General features: G+C 38.5%; 1 protein-coding gene and 2 long non-coding RNA genes across 8 annotated transcripts in view; 1 reads left to right on the top strand and 2 right to left on the bottom strand.

Annotated features, from left to right (window-relative positions):
• LOC139762987 (uncharacterized) overlaps positions 1-7,273 on the bottom strand; it is a 492,364-nt gene that overhangs the window by 454,042 nt on the left and 31,049 nt on the right. The window lies entirely within an intron of this gene.
• The window catches only part of LOC139762990 (uncharacterized), a 39,077-nt gene that overhangs the window by 7,041 nt on the left and 24,763 nt on the right, over positions 1-7,273 (top strand). For all 3 annotated transcript variants that reach the window (XR_011715974.1, XR_011715973.1, XR_011715975.1), the window contains exons 4-6: positions 3,078-3,423; positions 3,836-4,097; positions 6,319-6,450. This is a non-coding gene — a long non-coding RNA (uncharacterized lncRNA). The remainder of the gene's footprint in view (positions 1-3,077; positions 3,424-3,835; positions 4,098-6,318; positions 6,451-7,273) is intronic.
• Positions 6,100-7,266, bottom strand: LOC139762993 (uncharacterized). Its single transcript, XR_011715988.1, has 2 exons — positions 6,670-7,266; positions 6,100-6,419 (listed from the first exon to the last, which is right to left on the bottom strand). It is a non-coding gene; the product is annotated as an uncharacterized lncRNA (long non-coding RNA).

Here is a 7,273-nt window from a genome sequence, read left to right as displayed (position 1 = left end):
GTCAATAATCTCGAGTATATACGAGGATGTTAAGTGGTGTGAGGGATCAGGTTGGGATCCAGCTTGGGGTCGACTCCTTGGTGTGGCTGGCCCGCCTCATCATCATCCTGGAACCCGAGATGATGATCATGTGTTGACATTTGTGTTGTGTGTAGCAATATATACAAACTAAGGCAACACTCAACCTTGACCCCAGTGTGAAAAACTAATAATCACAGGATTTACATTAAATCTTTAACGCGAAATTGACCTTAGACGACATCATAAGAATCCATTATTTATTGTAAGACGGTAAAATTACTATTTTGGCATTAACCTTAGATTTTAACGTTAAAATGACATGGTAATTAAACACATTAACCTTAGATATTAACTTGTTCTTCATTAACCGTCATGGCTGTGTTAACGTATATATATAAGTACAATTATTGCTCTACTGGCTTTATTCCCTCATCATCACCGCACACTATATCATTGCATTTTGCTGGTAATTCTGGTCATTAGGTCATTATCGACGGCAAGATGAAGATAGGAAAGGATTGGGTGTGTTATTTTGTAATAGTAATAACGTAAATAATGACATTTGGGCCCTTGTCGGAAACAAGATGGCGTCCGGCCATCAAGCCTTATCTTAGCTTTAGTTGGTCGAAATGACCCATTTTATCCTCGTTAGGATAACATCTGTCTTGAGCCATGGCCGAACATGAGGTGTAGTGTGAATATCAAGTGGAAAATAAACTTGGCGCTTCGTTTTAGCAGCAGAACAACACAACGAAACTACCAAACGATCATTACGATGGTTCACACACACCAGAGCCTCTCCAATGTCCTCAAACTTGATTTAAATGAACTCATAACCGGGATCAGATGCATATATACATTATATATATATATATATATATATATATATATATATATATATATATATATATATATATATATATATATATATATATATATATATACACGTGTGTGTGTGTGCCACTTCCCGCATGGGTTAACAGAAGGACCGTAGGTCAAGCCAGCCATATCTCTGCTAATTACCGTAAAAATAACACTTTATGACACTCCACTTTGACCCTTATGCATAACATTACATCTGGTCAACAAATTTCTCGAACAATTTGCATATACTAACCTTAAAATAAGGGTTTGATGGACGGTGTGTCACGCGTAGGTCCTCCCCGTCAGCGGCTCCTACCAGCAAATGGCCATCTTGGCTCATGGAATTTATACCGTCCCTGGAAACTCTGGCACGACCTGGCCACGGCGTCAAATTGCTAGCTGGTAACTCAACATCACGAGGAAATACAGGAATTATCTGTTTTCTAACCTCCTGATGGTGTTGAGAGTCCTTAATTAGATGCCAGGCGTGGAATTAAGATGGTTTTCAATGTCTTTGATGGTTATATAACTGTAAATGATATCAAGATGACGATTTAATGAAGTGTTGTGATAGTACCATATCCAAAACATAGGTGGCAGTTTTAGTACCATATCCAAAACATAGATGGCAGTGTTTCATACTTTCTCTTCTTACTTGTGTGAAGCAGTGAAGTTCGAACCTGTCTCATAAAGTATGAAATAACGTACAGAACTTGGATTTTTATACCAGAAATTACGTTTTAAAGAGGAAGGTAACTCAATAGTACAATTCTGAAGCTTTTATAGTTATTTTTAAGACGTCTTTTGTAGTACAGCAGTGGAAAATACGGGACTCGCCTGAACGAAGCTGTTCCGATTCAACTGACTCAATGAGGCTTCGAAACACAGCCAAAACGCAGTTAGTACATCAGTCCAAACTCCCTTAAGAAAGTTCCTTATGAGAAATGATGACCAGAAATAAGGGTGAGCCACTAAAAGTTAAAAAGTGGCACTGATGTATACTAGTTATGGAGACTATTTCCGTGGACATATCTTTATTTTGGGGGAGGTGGTTGCAGAAGGGAGTCATAGGGCGTCATAGATAGATAGATAGATAGATAGATAGTGGCTTTGAAAATGATTTACTTAGACACTTTTTCTTGCCAAGAAGGAAAACGAATCATAAGATCACTAAAAGAAAACTTAACTTTCAATCATTAACTCAGTTATTTGTGGTGGTTGGCATCTTTTTTTTTCTTTTAGATAATTAATGTATTTAGTAGCTCTGGTGTTATTTGTGAGTTTATTGATAATTGTATTGTGAAGTGTGTTGAACTTAGGTTGTACACTTCAGGGCCTTATGTGCCGACCCTTGATTTAGTGCCATGATCTAGCTGCTGACCTAGGCCCTTAGAACTGGGTCAGCCTCAGTCTGGGGTCAGACACCAGAGGGGTTGGATGGTTGTAACTGTCTGTCCACTCACCTTATATAGGCTTTTGTAAACTACTTATAAAATGACCAAAACAAAATGCTTTTTTGTTTATATTTTTCGTTACAGATCATTAAATTTAATGGCTCTTTTAAAGTTATTTATGTGTGGATCTTAGATCTTTTAGATAATCAGTTTTAAGCGTTTTTTTTTAGTTTATATCCTGATTTTTGATAGTTGATTTTAGTCAGATAGACAAGATAATGGCTTTTATCAGGGAGTCTTATTTCTATAAATAAAACATACACTTCCGTAAACAAATATTTATTGCATTACATTACATCAGTGACATAGGAAGATGGTGAAAAGGACATGTTTGCAACCTTGCTCACTAGTCCAAGTTACTAAAACAATGGAGATACAAAGGTTTGAATAATTGTCGATCTTTGTTTATATCGTATACTTTATTATTTTAAGTATGAATACATACATGTATACATTACCTATATTACATATACACTCATATTATTATAATCGCTGTTTACCTCTGTCAGCGAGGAAGTGCCAGGAAACAGACGAAGAAAGGCTCATCCACTCTTATACAGATATATACATTGAAATGTATATGTATGTATATGTGGTGCATTTATGTGTATGTGGGTGGGTTGGACTTCTCGTCTGTTTCCTTACGCTACCTTGCTAACGCAGGAGATGGCGATTAAGTATAATAAACATGTTTGTATTTTGCATAATACATATCAAAGTTTTTACTTTTTTTTCCAGATTCCTGGTTGATGCCTCAGGGATGGAGAAGCCTCAAAAGCAGTTAAGAATTTGCTTAGTGAGGCAAACATGGCTGGGACGACAAGGAACACTTGTTCAGCTGAAAACTTTTAGGCCCCGTTGTTCTGGGGGTGTGTACGAGGGGATGGATGTCAGAAGATACCAGCTTGACTGTGCGGGAAGACAGGTGGTCACAGATTGAGAAATAGATCAGAGATGTAGCGGGAAATAGAAAGTACTACAGCAAGGAACATGGCTCTGTATCACGCCGGAACTAAGTGATGATGATGACCTTACGTTATATTGCAACTGGAAAAGATCACGTTGTGGACCAACACAATCTACTGTAAGTAGGGTTATTGCACAGACAGATGGTAGACGAAACATAATTTATGCAGATTAGGGTCTTCCCTGGTGGTGTGGGTGCTGTAGATCTTATTGGTGATAGTAATTACTATTGCAAGTGTTGGCTTTTGATGCTTTACCTAAGACCTGAAGATGGTTCTCAGACAGCTTGTAATGGGTAACGTTAAATGCTTTCTTGCATGTTTACTTGTGACAAAATGTCAATAATATTTACATATCTACATAGGCTGTAGAAGAAACAGGTTTCATGTCTTTTAAGTGTTTCCACAATCCAAAATTGACCTAACCCAGTGTGCAAAAGATTTCTAGATTATGAGAAAACAAGCTAGATGATGAGCCTGGGACTAACGTCCAAACTCAGATTTGTACTTAATAAGATTCATGTATTACAGGACACAAGAAGAAAACTAGATGTACTGTGGAAAGGGGGATTGGACAGCTGAAACGAAGGTGGCACGTTTTGCATGGAGAAGTGACTCGGGGTCAAGACAGAACAAATCTATCATATAATCATGGCGTGTGTTGTTCTCCATAATATATGCAAAGAAGTGAATTTACACCTTTGAGATGAAGGCAAACTCGACATTTTTCTTGGATATAATTTGGATGCAGCAGCACACTCAAATCACTTAAACCCAGGAGATGCACCTCTAGGTTTGTGTTGCAGAGACTACTTTGCTAATTTACACTTCATGGCAGAACAGCGATCCAGTATCATACACACTTTTTCAAACTGAAAACTTAGTGAAGAATGGGCATTGTTGGCGGATAAAAAGATGCTTTGGAAGGAGGTACATAAAGTGTACAAGAGAACAAATGGGAACATCAGTGAAGGGGGCTAAATGGGGAGGTAACAAGAAGTAGTGGAAGTGAGGAGATAAGAGTGAGTTTTGAAGGTTTGCTGGATGTGTTTGATGATAGAGTGGCAGATAAAGGGTGCTTTGCAAGATGGTGTGCGAAGTGAGAGGGTCAGGGAGAATGGTTTGGTGAATAGAGAAGAGGTAGTTAAAGCTTTGTAGGAGTTGAAAGCCAGCAATTCGGCAGGATTGGATGGTATTGCAGTGGAATTTATTGAAAAGGGGGTGACTGTGTTGTTGACTGTTTGGTAAGGATATTCATTGTATGTATGGTGAAAACCCTGCGGATTGGGAGAATGCATGCATAGTGCCATTATACAAAGGCGGTAAAGGCAAGTGTTCAAGTTACAGAGGTATAAGTTTGTCGAGTATTCCTGGGAAATTATATGGGAGGGTATTGATTGAGAGGGTAAAGGAATGTACGGAGCATCAGATTTCAGAAGTGGTAGAGGATGTGTGGATCAGGTGTTTGCTTTGAAGAATGTATATGAGAAATACTTAGAAAAGCAAATGGATTTGTATGTAGCATTTATGGATCTGGAGAAGGCATATGATAAGAGTTGATAGAGATACTCTGTAGAAGGTATTAAGAATATATGGTGTGGGAGGCAAGTTGTTAGAAGCAATGAAAAGTTTTCATCAAGGATATAAGGCATGTGTAATAGTAGGAAGAGAGGAAAGTGATTGGTTCCCAGTGAATGTAGGTTTGCGGCAGGGGTGTGTGATGTCTCCATGGTTGTTTAATTTGTTTATGGATGGGGTTGTTAGGGAGGAGAATGGAAGAGTTTTGGAGAGAGGCAATTATGCAGTCTGTTGTGGATGAGAGGGCTTGGGCAGCAAGTCAGTTGTCGTTTGCTGATGATACAGGGCTGGTTGCTGATTCGGGTGAGAAACTGCTGAAGTTGGTGACCGAGCTTCCTAAAGTGTGTGAAAGAAGAAAGCAGAGTAAATGTGAATAAAAGCAAGGTTATTGCATTCAGTAGGTTTGAGGGATTGGTGATTAGCTATCATTTTTTTTTGGATGGGTTTTAAGGTGTCAAATTCTTTAGTAGTTATGGAGAGAATGAGCGAGGAAAAATTGGCAAAGAGGATATGTGTCATTGGTGGAGGGAACAAGAAGTGGGAGACCAAATTGGAGGTGGAAGGATGAAGTGAAAAAGATTTTGAGCGATTTGGGCCTGATCATACAGGATGGTGAAAGGCGTGCAAGAAATAGTGAATTGGAATGATGTGGTATACTGGGGTCGATGTGCTGTCAATGGATTTAACCAGGGCATGTGAAGTGTCTGGGGTAAACCATGGAAAGTTTTGTGGGGCTGGATGTGAAAAGGGAGCTGTGGTTTTGGTGCATTACACATGACAGCTAGAGACCAAGTGTGAACGAATGTGGCCTTTGTTGTCTTTTCCTGGTGCTACAGCATGGGGAGATTGTGGGGTGCTATTTCATGTGTGGCAGGGTGGCGACGAAAATGGATGAAGGCATCAAGCATGAATATGTAAATGTGTGTATATGTCTGTGTATGTAGACTTTGAAATGTATAAGTATGTATGTGTGCATGTGTGGACATTTATGTATGTCTGTGTGGGTGGGTTGGGCCATTCATTTGTCTTTTTCCTTGCGCTACCTCACTAACGCGGGAGACAGCAACTAAGTATAATAAATCATTATACGGTATACATTCCTTATTTGACAAAAGACATCACAAACTCCAAAGATGTTTCATAACCATATCATACCTTTGTCACAACAATCTGTGGATTGTTATAAATTATTTCTACCTGGGAAATCAAACACTCAGTTCTGTAAACATTTTTTTTCCAGTAAAGAAATACATTAACTTGTCCACACACTATGATTTGGAGATAAGAGTATCAGCAAATTATAAGTGAATCTGAGATGTGTTAAAAAGTTGTTTCAAAGAAATAATAGACAAATTATTGGTTAGGAATTTTAACTGCAAGTAGATTGCACTTTTGTTTTGCAGTTCTCTAATTTTTAGGTATATTTTTTTTGATAGATTGTCCCAAGTCTGTAGACGTACGCCTATGCATCAGCATTGAACCTGAAGGCAGGGATTCATGCGAGGACTGAGGTGGAGGTATCATCATGGTGCACAGCCTGTGGGAGAGAAAGGAATCAATTGTAAAATGTAAGTTTAAAACTTTGGCTGTAATATGAACTAAATTATAACCTCATTTGATTTACTAAACTTTAATACTTTTCTATAATACTATAAAAAGCCCTCTTGACTTAAGCCAAGTCATATGGGAAGAAATTATAAGTACATACAAATTTCAGCGCCACAAATGGTTACTTCTGGTGAACAAAGAAAATATTATACAAATTGCTAAACTAGTGGTATCCTCACACGAATCATTAGTCACAGAATCGTAGCTGAAATTCCTGTGATGCTTGGGCTGTCAGCACCAAGAATACCTGCTACTGCATGTGACAGGATCAAGCAGAGGCTTATCATGTAGTGGACCACCACCTGTAAAAATACATACAGCAATTAAGACAAATTCACAAGCATTGTATGGCAATAACTTAGCCTATGCAAGTCTTTTTCATACAACTTAGCTTATGCCTAACCTATTTCACATTGAGACTATGAAACTGTCTTATTTCCATTTCTGCTCCATAAAGAGCGACCTACTGGTCCTCCACCTGGAAAGTGTTATCTGTTAGCCTCTTACAAAATGGGTATAGTTTTATAAGTTACTTATCTGTTTTACAGAAGAGCCTCTTATGAGTAGCAATCTTATTCTTTCCTGAGGATATAATGTTTTGATACCTCTTCTGAACCTGTTGTTCCACAGTTCTTGAAAAGCAGGGGAAAGCTGCATTTATCTGCTGTTTAATGCTAGACCATGTTTCCACTTTTGTTCTGGAATTAACCCCATCAGAGAATCCCCTGGTGACCTTCACCACTACCACCATTACCCCTACTGTGTCTCCAATGCTATCACCAA

This window comes from Panulirus ornatus, chromosome 45, assembly GCF_036320965.1.
Source record: "Panulirus ornatus isolate Po-2019 chromosome 45, ASM3632096v1, whole genome shotgun sequence".
Classification (NCBI taxonomy): domain Eukaryota; kingdom Metazoa; phylum Arthropoda; class Malacostraca; order Decapoda; family Palinuridae; genus Panulirus; species Panulirus ornatus.
This window is presented reverse-complemented; position numbering and strand designations above follow the sequence as displayed.